Source organism: Geotrypetes seraphini, chromosome 6 (assembly GCF_902459505.1).
Source record: "Geotrypetes seraphini chromosome 6, aGeoSer1.1, whole genome shotgun sequence".
NCBI classification, from domain to species: Eukaryota; Metazoa; Chordata; class Amphibia; order Gymnophiona; family Dermophiidae; genus Geotrypetes; species Geotrypetes seraphini.
In genome coordinates this window covers 190619909-190633467 of record NC_047089.1, presented here as the reverse complement: position 1 = coordinate 190633467, position 13559 = coordinate 190619909, and the positions used below count along the sequence as shown (strand labels likewise).

At 41.9% G+C, this 13559-nt stretch overlaps 1 long non-coding RNA gene across 2 annotated transcripts; it reads right to left on the bottom strand.

The window, feature by feature from the left end:
• Positions 1-2868: 2868 nt before the first annotated feature.
• Positions 2869-11177, bottom strand: LOC117363080. Of its 2 annotated transcripts, XR_004539970.1 has the most exons (4): positions 10919-11177; positions 7154-7991; positions 3198-3305; positions 2869-3103 (listed from the first exon to the last, which is right to left on the bottom strand). It is a non-coding gene; the product is annotated as an uncharacterized LOC117363080 (long non-coding RNA). The 2 variants fall into 2 exon arrangements; XR_004539969.1 differs by having other exon boundaries at positions 2869-3305.
• Positions 11178-13559: the final 2382 nt, after the last annotated feature.

Sequence of the window (13559 nt, the reverse complement as noted above, 5' to 3'; positions counted from 1 at the left end):
AACTTAAATGTGCATTGGTTGCCAGTAAACAATTAGGAAGCTATTTTAGAAGCATTTACACATTGAAATAGAGGCATTTACAAGGTAGCTAGATGTCTACACGTGGAAATAGAAATTTCAAAAAGCTGCTATTTGTACATGTAGAAGGTTGGGGCATAGATATTTAAAGTATGGGTGGTCCAAAATGTATATACTGTACATGTACTGTATATGCAACATAATTTCCCCATTAATTTTTGCACCTCCTGCAAGTCATACATAAAATTCTAATTTTTCTTCTTTTGTTAAAAAGTAGATTGAACATACTTTTTGTTTTACATGTTATCATTTGTAACAGATGTGGCAATTAAACTCGTATTACCAGAAGAAAAAAAAGTGCTTGTTTCAGCCAGGGCTATAAATTAGGGATTTTGGAGTAATGTTCTTTAATCCATTATTTATTTATTTTCTTATTTTGCATCTAACCTATAAAAAGAAACATTTTCCAGCTTCCCTGGTTAATTGTCACCTCTTATACATCTAGATTTTTAAAATTGGATAGAGAGTCCTTCACATGTAAATGGCATTTCACAACAAGGGTTATTTATTTATGGGAAAGTTTACTATATTTAGTTGTGACTAGGCATATTCACACCCCCAGGCACCTTTATTCTCCAGGTATCTGTTAAAACACAAAAAATACAGGGTTACATCCAAACATTACACATTCCATTAAAATCCCTGACCAGGTCTTCCCATCCATCCTGGTCATTCTCTGGGTCCTCTCTGGACTCCATATCTCCAGGTCTTCTCCCGAGTCCTTCCTCTGACCGTCCATTGGCCCTCCAAGTCTTTGGCAGCTTCCGGTGCCATTTGCCAGTCACTCTGCTGATTGCCACCATCCCAGCTGGTTTCTCCACCAGATGCTCCTTAGAACTCTGTCCAATACCAGGCTGACTCCTAGGGATCCACTGACCGCTACCAGTGCCATTACTGGTCTCTCCACTGGTCACCACTGTCCCAGCTGGTCCCTCTCCGCGTGTCAGCTCTCAGTCCTTCCCCCTCAATCTTGGACTCTTCCAGCTTCTCTATTGCTCAGTCGCCTTATCCTGCACTCATTAAGAGCTCTCCCAACCTCTCAGTCATCTTATTGTAGACGCACACACTAAGGACTCTCTTTGTGGGGCCACCACCAGTCTCTCACTCCTTTGCCTCTTGGGTCCCCACCACCTGGATCCTTCTTTACCGATCCCATTGCCGGTCATCAAGCCTGAGCCACTTCCTCAACTCTAGGCTTTACAGGGTCCTCTGCCTACTTCTTAGCACTTTCCTGCCAGGTCCCTGCAGAGCCTCCCACCACTGGGCTTCCAGTTTTCTGCTGAACCAGTCCCCGCTATCAGGACTGGTCAGCCTGGCCACTCTACACTGCTCTGCTGCACCAAGCCCCATGTCAGCTGGTCAACAGTGGCCTTAAGGGCTTCCCAGAAATTAGGCCAGAGGCCAACATTCCTCCTCCTGAGAGTTGTCCAGCTCCCAAAGGAACTGCTGCTTTCTGAACTCTCTGTAGTGGGATCTGTCCTTTTCAGCACCACAGTCCACTCAGAGTGAGTGGACATCTTTCAGCAGCACTTGCAGCTCTATGCAGATTAGCTCTTATCTCAGGCTCAATGAGCTCCACTGCACAGGCTCCCTCCGCTGACCAGTGACAGGTACTCCACCCTGTCACAGGGTATGAGTAGAGCAGGGTGAGCAAGTGTTCGGGGTGGACGTACAACACAGATGTGGATTTCCCATATCGCCTGTATTGCAAATGATGAAAATCAACATTTGCAGCTATGCCAAGGCACACATAAGTGCCTACTGGAAGAGACCGATGTGCCTGCTGATGTCTGCCACCCTACTGATCACCCCTTCCTCTGACATCCAATTCAACCCAGAACCCACCTTGCAGAACTTTCAAGGCACAACCCCTCTGATGCAAAGCCCCCCTAGTGGCATAACTCCCCCCCTTTACAGGTCCCTCATGCAACACAATGTTCCCAATGTCAGAACCCTATCCCTGGGGATAACATGAGAGCCCACCACATAAATTATCTGTACCTATATAGTAACACTGAATCAATAGATTAAGTCAAGCACATGGCCATTTAACTTAAGCCAATAACCACAATGGCTCAATATTAACTCCACAGTGTTTAAATCTCTGGGAGTGTCTCTGAACAAGAGCCTAAAAGCCAAACTGCCAGAGACTCTAGAGACACAATTTAGGGATTAAGGTGTTTTGTTCAACCTTGCTCTGCAGTAAGAATTAGACAATACCAGGTGGACTTTAGTCTATGACCCAGAAATACCAAAGAAGAGGCAAGTTAATTTAATCATATATTTTTAATGGGTATAACTAAAGGGGAGACTGGATGGACCATTCATTTACTATGTTACTATGTTATAGTGCAACTTCAACCTTATTAAAATCCTCATTGTAGCTAGAAGCCAAAAACACTTTATTTTATGCTGAGGTCAGGAACCCAAACTGCTTGTTTTTCCTTGAGTTATTTTGTTGTTCAATAAATGCTGCCTTGACTCCGAAATTAACATATCCATCCTGCTGAGACAGCCAGTCCCTTATCTCTGAAAGTCTTTTAAAATGGAAAAGACAAAAACAGTAAGAGTGGTTAAATGAAATCCCAATACAAAGGGAAAATGTACCTTTGGGATCCTAATACAGAAAAATAAAGAATTCCAATGATTCTGTGGATCGGTGAATATGAAAATTGATTCCCACATAAAAAGAAAAAAAAAAATAACACCAAAAGCTTATGAAAATGTTTAATGTATTCTAATAATTAAACATGACATTCAGACATCTAATAGAAAATAAAGTGTAAGAGAAAATAAACTTGCAGGAAAGGCTAAAATTATTTGATTTCAGATGAAGAGCTCCAGTGCTGTGAAGTTAATGTCTTCTAATTTGCTTCAAAAGAAGGCGATAATGAAAGGTAAAAATCATACAGGATTCTGTTTGTTGAATATCAGAGACTCATCCATTCTGGTCATCAGGTTAAGCTATATACTGTAATGAAGAAAGTACTGTGCCTTTGAAGATGCCTCTCCATCGCGACACAGTCTGAAATTTCAGAAAAGATTTGATGACTTGCCACCCTATTTCCAGCTGCATTCTGTTTACTCAAACACCCAGGATCTGTTGAAATTATACTCACATCCATGTCTTATTCAGCATCTCCAAACACATTATTTCTCTGCTTTATTGTCTTGAATAGTGAAGCTAAGAACTGGCAGTACAATCCAGCACTTGGACGCTATAAAATCTGGAAAGCAAAGTCAAAATATTTATTCATTAAATTTTCTATACAATTCTCCCAGGGGAACTCAGAACAGTTTAAATGAATTTATTCAGGTACTCAAGCATTTTTTTCCCTGTCTGTCCCAGCAGGCTCACAAACTACCTGGAGCAATGGGGGGATTAAGTGACCTGCCCAAGGTCACAAAGAGCAGTGTGGGTTTGAATCTACAACCTCAGGATTCTGGTGCCCTTTATCATCAGCATTAGGGTAGGAGATAAGAAAGAGAGGGAGCTGCTAGATTGGGGGGCGGTCACTGATCCAAAAGTTATTCAGAGTACTATAGTCCCTTGAACCAGCCCTGGAAAGGGTATTTTTCCTTGTTATTCCATACAGCATTGCTCAAGCTTGGATAAAACCTGATTTAGACTCTCTCTCTATCTCTCTCTCTATCTCTCGGGGCAGCCTGAAGCTCTCTTGGATATCTATAATTGTTTAATGCTGATATGGTAGAAGGCAGGTCTGTCTGTGGTTTTGCAATATTGTACAGCATAGTCATGATACCCTGACAGCTCTCAATTTATGGGTAACTTTACATCCTAGCTACATTAGGAAAGCCAGAAATTCTTAGGTGTGCCAATATTTAACCACTGTGCCACACTCTCCCTAAATAGTTCTGATATTTACTGTGTAATATAAAGGCAAACATTCAACTTCCCCTCTTCAGATACAAATTGTAAATGTTTTAGATCAGCCATCCAAAAAGCAAATTATTTAGGGGGCAAATTCTATAACTTGGCACCTTCAGTTGGGCACAACGATGCTGTTCACTGAGCACCAGTTCAATAATGGCCCCATGATACCATTATAGAATACTAATGCAAACCCAAATTGGCGAGTCTATATTTAGGTATAACCATTTCCACCAGGCCAATGTCAGGCTTAAATGGTCACATGTAAAGGAACTCTATATAAATTGTGAGCAAAATATGGGTGCACGCCCAATTTGCACATGCAAGTTAATTAAATAACAAGCTTATTAGTGCCAATAATTGGGCACTATCAATTATTGGCATTAATTGGCAATAATTTTGATTTATGCATACATCTTGCTAAGTACTATTCCATAAAGATGCACACAGAGCTCTTTTAGCACGCAACTAAAAAGGAGTCAGGTGTATTCACTAGCATAGAATTTGGAGGATCTGCACCTAATTTAGGCATGGGGAGTTACACCAGGCTTCAGTAGGTGTAAATCTTCATGCTTCAAGTTTATTTCATATTTGATAAAATCACTTTTTTCAAGGATTACAAAGCGATGTACAATACATAATTTTCAAATGAGGGGAACATACTATGTAGGGATAGACAAACATACACTTCAAAGGGAAATCGGGGAAGAACTACAATTTGATACAGTAAAGAGAACAAATAAGGATAGAACAATAGGGGGTTATAGTATATTAGATTAGTGCTTGCCTACTTCAGTTGGGAATGTCAACTCACTAATCAGTTAAAGGCGTCTCTATATAGGAAACTTTTTAGTTTTGATTTAAATTTCTCAAGGTTCTTTTCTTCTCTTATCTGAGCAGGTAGTAAGTTCCACGTTTGGGGGGGCGCTGACAGAGAAGAGTGTAGTACATCTCGCATTTACGGTTTGTAATAGTTGGGCGGGGATAAGGTTACCAGATTTAACGTCAGTTAAATCTGGACCCCTAGACTTGCCTCCAGGCTCGCCCATTTCCATCCAGCCCCACCCCCGCTGCCTGTTCATTGGGCAGGAAGGCATCCGTGCATGCACAGATGTGACGCAATGATGTCACGCACAGGCGCACGTGCGTGCGACATCGCTGCATTGCATCCACGCATGCCCCTTCCCTATGCGATTTATTTTGAAAACCCGGACCCCCGGGTTTTCAAAACCCAAACGGACCCCCGGACATGTTCTCAAAAGGAGAACATATCCAGAGAAAAATGCAGACATTTGGTAACCCTAGCTGGGGATCGTTGTAATATGCACTATTCTTTAAATGACACTCAGCTCAGAGCACCGTTTACAGAATAGTGCTCAGCATGCATTTGTTTTGCCACTATTTACTGAATTTAGTCCATAATTTATAGTTTTCTATATAGTGCACATATATACTGGAAAAATATCCATGCCCCTCCCATCAGTGGCATAGCATGGGTAGGAGGCATCTGAGGCAGAGGTGACCCCCGCCCCCTCCGCTCCTTCAGCACCAGCCCACGATCCTTCCATGCCCCCACACCACCCTTGTGCCCTCCCTTCCCACTCCCTTACCTTTTTAAATCTTCACCAGCGCGAGCAGCTTCTCTGGCCTGCTGCTCACATTGGTTTTTCCTTTGACCTCACTTTGTAGCCCCATAACCCACAAGTGGGCATAATCAAAACATACGTCTAAGTCCGATTTGGACTTAGGGCGCTATTCACCCAAAGTCGGCAGCGTTAAAATGTCCATTCTTGAAAAGTACATCTAAAATATTTTTTTGATTGAAAATCTCTCTGTACTCCAGGCGTTTGATCGTCCAGTCCACCACTACACCTATTTCGGCCAAAAATTTGTTCAAGTCTCAAATGCCCAGAACAAAATCTTTTGGACATGGGAGGGACCAGCATTGTGATGGACTGGCCCCTCTGCTCTGTTGCCATGTCTGGGTGGCCAGTCCATCACAATGCTGGTCCCACCCATGTCCAAAAGATTTTGGTTCTGGGCATTTGAGACTTGGACTTTTTTTGTGATCTATTAGTAGGTATTTGAAGAAAAGAATGTTTAATCATGTTTGCTACTGCAATCTTGCAATTTATTAGGTGACATTTGAAGAGAAGAACTTTAATTATGTAAATTTTATGACATAGTTTGTTTTTATGTTATTTATGTTTTAATTAATGTAAACTGTTTAGTATTTTTGTACACAGTATAAAAAAGTTTTAAATACAGAAAATAAATAAACAGTAGGTAACAGAAGAAAAAGATCAGCTAAACCATTCAGTAGGGATGGCCAACCAGGAATTTTTGTTTTGTGTCACTATCCTTATCATGTATGAGAATTTTTGTTTGATTTGTGCTCGTTAACTATTTTTTATTTGCTGATAATAGAGCACATTATGTGGAAAGGGAGCGCACTATTTCCGGGTAGGGGTCATGTGCACTAGTTTGAACATGTGTGGTGGGTTCCAAAGAGTGTGCACTATTATTGGTCTACAACAAAACATGAGATGTGTTTTTCTGCTCATTTTCATGTGAGAATGACATGGGATATATCCCATGCAAGGTCTAGAATCCCCCCAAACACCTTTTATTTTTCTGAGTATGCTGCCATCTTGCATTGATAAACATGCAAGCATCCATCTTAGTTCCCTCCTGCATCCTATCAAACCAGCTTGATTGGCCCCTACCCACTGTAGACCGTCTTTGCTTCTGCTACATCCTTTTTCTACCTAAATCATTTGGTGTTGTAAAATTATACAAATTTTCTGTTTATTAAATCTGATCATGGGGTCTTTGTACTAAAGCCGTGGCAAACGTGGCCTTAGCATGCTTAGCTTTTCTGCATGCTAAGGCTACTTGTGCCATGGCTGGAAAATGGCTGACTTTCCCATTTTCCTATTTAATGGCCATGAGCCATTAAACAAAGTTATCGTGTGAGCCATTACTGTCACCTATTTATAGGCAGTAAGGGCCCATGTGCAACCGCAGTGCTAATCAATTAGCATACATCAACGCCTCACGCGCTAACTGATTAGTGGTATCACATCCCCATTCCACCTCCACCCCTCCAAACACACCCTCTTAGAGATAATTATGAAAACTTATGTTACCATGCAGTGTATGCATGCAAATAGGAAGATTTACCTTGGGATGGCAGTGCATGCCTCACTGCAAGCCCTTTTAATGTGCAGTAAGTGTGCCAAAGCACTTACCACAGTTTAGTAAAAGGACCACTGTGTCTTTCTTGTACTCAGTGGTGTAGTAAGTAGGCTGAGGAAGTGGTTTGCCCCAGGCACTGTCCTGCTAAGGGCACAGCCCCTATCGCAACCTGCGGGCTCTTGAAATGTGCAGCGAGCCAGGGCCACAGCAACCAATATTATTCTTAGTGTGTTCCCTTTAACTAGGGAATCCTTCAGGCACCTTAGGCTTCAGCTTAGGGTGAAAACAGCAGGTAAAAATAACCACAGTAAAAACAGACAAGGAATTAACACATACAGAAAAGTCAAAAAATGCAAATAGACTTTTTATTCCTGACCCAGAGTCAGGTTGCTCAGAAGTTCTTAGAAGACTGTAATATTTCTCAATACCTTGGTGCAAAAACCACAACATACAATGTTGGGCCAACCTGGCCACACTGGTTGTACAACCGTCAAAATGGCTCTTATTTTCAAAGTCCAAAAGAAAAAGAAACACAAAAAACAAAATCGTGGCTGGACTTGTCTTTACCACTCAGTCCTCTTCACCAGCCTTAATAGGTAAAGGTAAGTTCATCACAGCTCTCTTTCCTGGGAAAGAGCAGTAAAGAAAAATATACACAGTTCTTGTAGCTTGGAAAATAAACTTTTCATAAGCTCAAAAGGTAGACTGCTAAAGCTAGGGAACTCTGGCACTGGCTGACTGCAGTTAAGGATCTTATACACATGGAGCTCTTCCGTGGCTGACGTTCCCTGCAGTAGCTTATCAGTAGCTAATGAGTCTCCAGCTGTGGGGAGAAGAGCATAAGGAAAAGGCTCTGTAGTTAAATGTTCAAGCAGTTTAAAACAAAAACAATGTAACAACATTCTTCACAACCTAGCTCTGAAAAGTGAGACAATTTTGCTGTACACCAAAAATAACTCAGTCTCAGGATTTCACCAAAAGAAACAGGTAAGAAAAAGTATCAAACACTTCCCACCTTTTCAGCTTGTGCCCATGACTTCTAGCCTCTCACCAGGCTTACTGGACAAACCAATATCTATAGGTTCACAGCTTTCAAACTGCTTCTCAACAGTGGGTTCAGACTCTTCAGAAAGATCCATCATCTCCCATTCTTCCCCAGCTCATCAGCATTCAGCCGGGCAGAGAAATCACGCTGCCTCTCTGGATCACGTTCCCAGTTCCTCTGCTCCTCCCCCTCTCTGGGTCTCAGCTTCCTCGTTTTAACAGGCTCCAAATCACCCCTCCCTGCTCTAAAGAGGGGGAAGGGAGAAAGCTCCTTCTGCAGCTGTGACAGGTCACATGACAGCTTCCTACTAGGTATCTATCTTTCTGGGAGATGTAGTTTCCTGTTCCCTGTCTTATGAGCTCTAACAACCGGCTTGGAAAAGTAACCTGCAGCTGGTCTGTACTCTCCCTGGCAGTCACTGTCTGACTCACCAATCTTGGTGCAAGGGAGGTCAGCGCTCACATATTCAGCAGAGCCAACCTGGTCAGCTCTCCTGCATAGGGGCTTTCTGCTCTTCCTAGTTAGACCTGATACAAAGCTAGGAGGAGAGCTAGGTTTGTCACACACCTCTCCTCCTCTCTGCCCTCCCCTCTCCTCTCCTTGCCGCATGCACGCATCCCTTGCCTTCTCCCATACCTCTTTTACTTCCCCGGCGTGAGGTTGCTGCCCACGTAGGCATCAGTGCTCTCTCTCTGACGTCACTGTTGGGACCCACACCTAGGAAGTGACGTCAAAGGGCAAGCCAATACTGACGTGGGCATGCTGCTCATGCCGGAGAAGTTAAAAAGGTACAGGGAAGGGAGCGCGCTTGGGGCAGGGGGGGTGGGAAAGAGGATGGGGTAGGGGCACCACAGCCCCGGGCACCGTTCACCCTTACTACCCCACTGCTTGTACTCCTTGTAATTTCATTTCTTTCAGTTTCAGGTTTTCAGGTTTATTTAAAATTTGATAATATCACTTATAATACTTCTAAGTGATGTACATTTTAAAAGCAGGGATACAATATTGCAAGATTAAGAACATAGACAAGATCAAATAAGGCCCAACATGATACAGAAGGGTCAGGGGTAGAACTACAATAATTATAGGAAAGAAACAGGCCTGGGAAATACAAATTGGGTTAACAGGAAAAATGTCTGGAGCCTCCTATAATTTATGTTTCTTTAGGAAGAAAACATTATTCATTTAAAGATTTAATTTTGAAAGGCGTCTTTGTTTAGGAAGGACTTTGGGGAGCTCTTGAATCTAATCAGGATGCACACACTAGTCAAACCTATTGTGCCATTCAGTATGCTGCAGTAGGTCACCCTGTATATATGATCTTTTCAGGTGACAACACTGTCCTTGTACAGGCGATTTGGAGGATGCAAAACAATGCTTGTAATTAGGATATATTAATATTCACACTGGAAATAATGTAGCAGGATAATGATTTTTTGCACATACTCCTCTGTGATTAGGTTGCCCTCTGCATTGCAATCCCAGTTCAGAGTACAAGTAACTTGTTTGGATACAGCCTTTCATTTGCTTTAAAGAATAAGATGAATAATTTACTCAAAATAAAGAGCCTTCCCCATTTTTAAATTTGAGTTTTGAGTAACAATGAAGTTGAGGTCTTTACATCTCCTATATATGTTTCTGACACTAAGGGCCTGATTCTCTAAAAGATGATGAACTTGGCAGTCGCCTAAGATGCAGCCACTGATCACGTGTCCATCACGCATTAGCATCCTTTAGAGCAGTGGTGTCAAAGTCCCTCCTCGAGGGCCGCAATCCAGTCGGGTTTTCAGGATTTCCCCAATGAATATGCATGAGATCTATTTGCATGCACTGCTTTCATTGTACGCTAATAGATCTCATGCATATTCATTGGGGAAATCCTGAAAACCCAACTGAATTGCAGCCCTCAAAGAGGGACTTTGAAACCCCTGCTTTAGAGAATTGCTTCTTTTTGTCTAACAAATGCCTTAAATATAGGCCAGCATTTTACAAGCCTACATTTAAGGTGTCTGTCTCATGCCTACAGAGATGCATAGGGATGCTTACCATGCCCACACTGGCCTTGAGTGACATACCTAGATGCCTCCATAGGTGCAAGTCAGACACCTATATTGTAGGCGTCCTTCACCGCATGGATTTTTTTTTTAAAACATGCATCCCGATTGGCTGGTGAGATGGCGGTAGGACATCTACCACCACCTATAGTCAGGACGCCGTTTGTAGAATCAGAAGTGCCTGCCATTAAGCACCTAGATTAACGCTCCTAGCTGATATTTTTTTTTGTTATTATTATTATTTATCAATTTTGCAAATTTTACAAGAAAATATACATTCTTGCTAAAGAAATACAGCAAAGAATTTTAAAAAAAGGAAACCGTATCATAATCAATAACAATTTTCCACACTTCCTTAGACCACAAAAAGAGTGATTTGAGAGATATGAATCTACCTCCAACCTTACTGTTCTCCACAACTCGTATATCTTAACAGCATTTGACAAATAAAAAGCTGAGTCCCTCTTCAGAGATTTATGGATGAAGTAGGGAGGGTTCCCCCAAATTTTGATCTTGGTTCTACTTATAACCAATGCAAGAATAACAGGAATAGTAAATACAGCTTTTATATGGTGTAGGATGTCCTGCCCAGGATGTCTTACAATAAATATCTAATATAATAAAACGCTATATGCGCATGCGCACTCTTACCACCGTGTTGCCTGATCTGTAGTTCCGTGGCCTGCAGAGTATGCATGCGTGCTTAAAACGACCCCACGCTCGTGGCAGCAGAAACCAAATAGCAGCCCGGGAAGAGAAGCGCTGAACAAAAACACTCCTTTGCTGGCTCCCCACTCACTCGGTACGTTTTTTTCACGGTCTGACCCTCCCATCTCTTTCCGATGTCTGACAGGCTCCCATATTCCCTTACCGTCCCTCCCCCTTCCCTTCCTGCGGTCCCGACCACAAACCTGCCGATTCCAGCAGTGTCTGCAGCACTCTACACAGCTGCTTCGGCGCCTTCTACTGCCCTGATTTTCTCTGCCGCGTCTCTGATGATGTCATCAGGGACATGCCAGAGTAAATCAGGGCAGTAGAAGGACCCGAAGCAGCATGTGTAGAGTCTTGCAGACGCTGCAGGAATCAGCAGGTTTGTCGGGACCGCGGGAAGGGAAGGGGGGGCGGTAAGGGAATAAGGGAGCAGGCCAGACCGCGTGAAGGGAAAGGGGGGTAGGAGAAATGCTGCTGCTGCACAGGGAAGTGGTGTGGGGGGAGGGAATGGAGGGGGAGGGAATGCTGCTGCTGTGGCTGCTGATAAAGTTTTATGCCAAGATCACAGCAGAGAGACTTTGGGACAATTATGGACATAATTTTACTTAGAAGAGCTTGGCTAATATAACAAAAGAAGTATGTCTCATACATAGACTTCAGATTACAGGTTCGCAAAGACAGACAGACAAAGGGGGCCAGGGAGAGAGATAGACAGAAAGAAAGACAACGGGAGGGTACAGACATATATTTTAGCACTCGTTAATGTAACGGGCTAAAATACTAGTTCACTATAATAGCACCAACCATCTTCCATTATTCACATAAACAGAGCCATCAAATAATCAATATAAGGTCAGGTCAAGCTTTATTTCTTGGGATGCATCTCCCACATGTCAGATATTTATGCATTTGAGAAAATGCAAACCACTTAAACCAATTGCCAGTTTGACATAAATTTCTGCTCAAGAAGTAAGCACTAGGAAATAAAGTTCAACTTGGTCCCATCCCAATTTAATACTCTATTCAAGGAATTTAAAGTGATAAAATCTCACTCATTAGTAAATCAGCATGTCGAATGGCAAATGATACATGGGAATAGATATAGGTCAGTAGATTAATTACAAGAGGTGGGTGTAAAATTCAGACTGCCAAATAGGATCAAAGGATATCAGCACTGAGTCAGTAATTGACTCAGTTTTCATTGAAAATCTTCTATTGTTTGTTGTGTGCCACCTCCAACCACCATACCCTAAGAAACTGTGTGTGTCCTATGTTGGGCAACAGTAACATAGTGGAGCCACACACTGCACAGGAGAAAGCAATGGAATACTACTCCTGTACTCTGCCATGAAAAATCACTGTGCATGTTACCATGAGTTGGTGGCAAACTCAGTGGCATGACATATATATATATATATATATATATATATATATATATATATATATATATATATATATATATATATATATATATTATATATATATATATATATATACAGTACACACAGTGCTGGCCAAATTACAAAATTACAAATTATTATGGAATTTTTAACATAAATTGTTTTTAGTGAAAATGACTTGGATATTTACCATAATTGCAAAGTACAGAAAAGTGTAATATTTAACAACAAAACATGTTTAATACATTACAATGAAACTCTTTTATAGCAATTGTTAGTAATTTTATGTAAAATATCAGTTGGTGCAGTGTCAATACTTTGTCCATCCACAGTGTGCCTTTATCTCTGCATTTGTATGATCTGGCATGTCTTCAATCATATTCCTTGCACATTTTTTGATGTTCTCGTTGTGGAACCATTTTCTCCACTAGTTGCTGCTTGTTTGTGACAGTGCAGTCCTGCATCTTGTTCTTCAAGATCTTCCAGATGTTCTTGATAGGATTCATGTCTGCACTGTTTCCTAGCCAGTCCAGAAGTTTCACTAGTTGTTGGGCCACAAATTTCTTAATTTTCTTAACGGCATGACAGGGGGCATTGTCTTGTTGAAAGATGGCCTCTTTCCTCAAAATTTCACCATACCAAGCTTCTATTTGGGGAAGTAGCTATGTTTTGAGAATCTTCTGATACTGGACCTGCCTAGGGTTACCAAATTTTGCATCGAAAAATCCCAGATGCATGGTCATGCCTTGTTCCACCCCCAGCCCTACCTTATTCCCCCCAGCCCCATCTCGTTCTGCCTCCAGCCATGCCCTGTTCTGCCTCTAGCTTCATCTTTTTATTCCTGACCTCCACTCCGCAACCACAGGCCTTCAAGCATGTGCGGACACATATGACATCATCCATGCATGCTTAGAGGCATTCCAGACGCGTCCAGTGCTTTCCAAAACCTGAACAAACTGCTGGGTTTTGGAAAATCCATTTTGGCCTTTTGAGGCATCCATATGCTTCGAAAATGAGTGCTATATTCTTATCCATGAAATCCAGCCAAAACTATAATAGTCTTAACTGCATCACAGTATTTCTTATTAATGTCACCAATAAAGATCTGAGAAGAAAACAGAGGTTCAGTGCAGTTCCCAATCTTGTGAAGTTCTTGTATGACCCTTCTGCACACCCTTTAA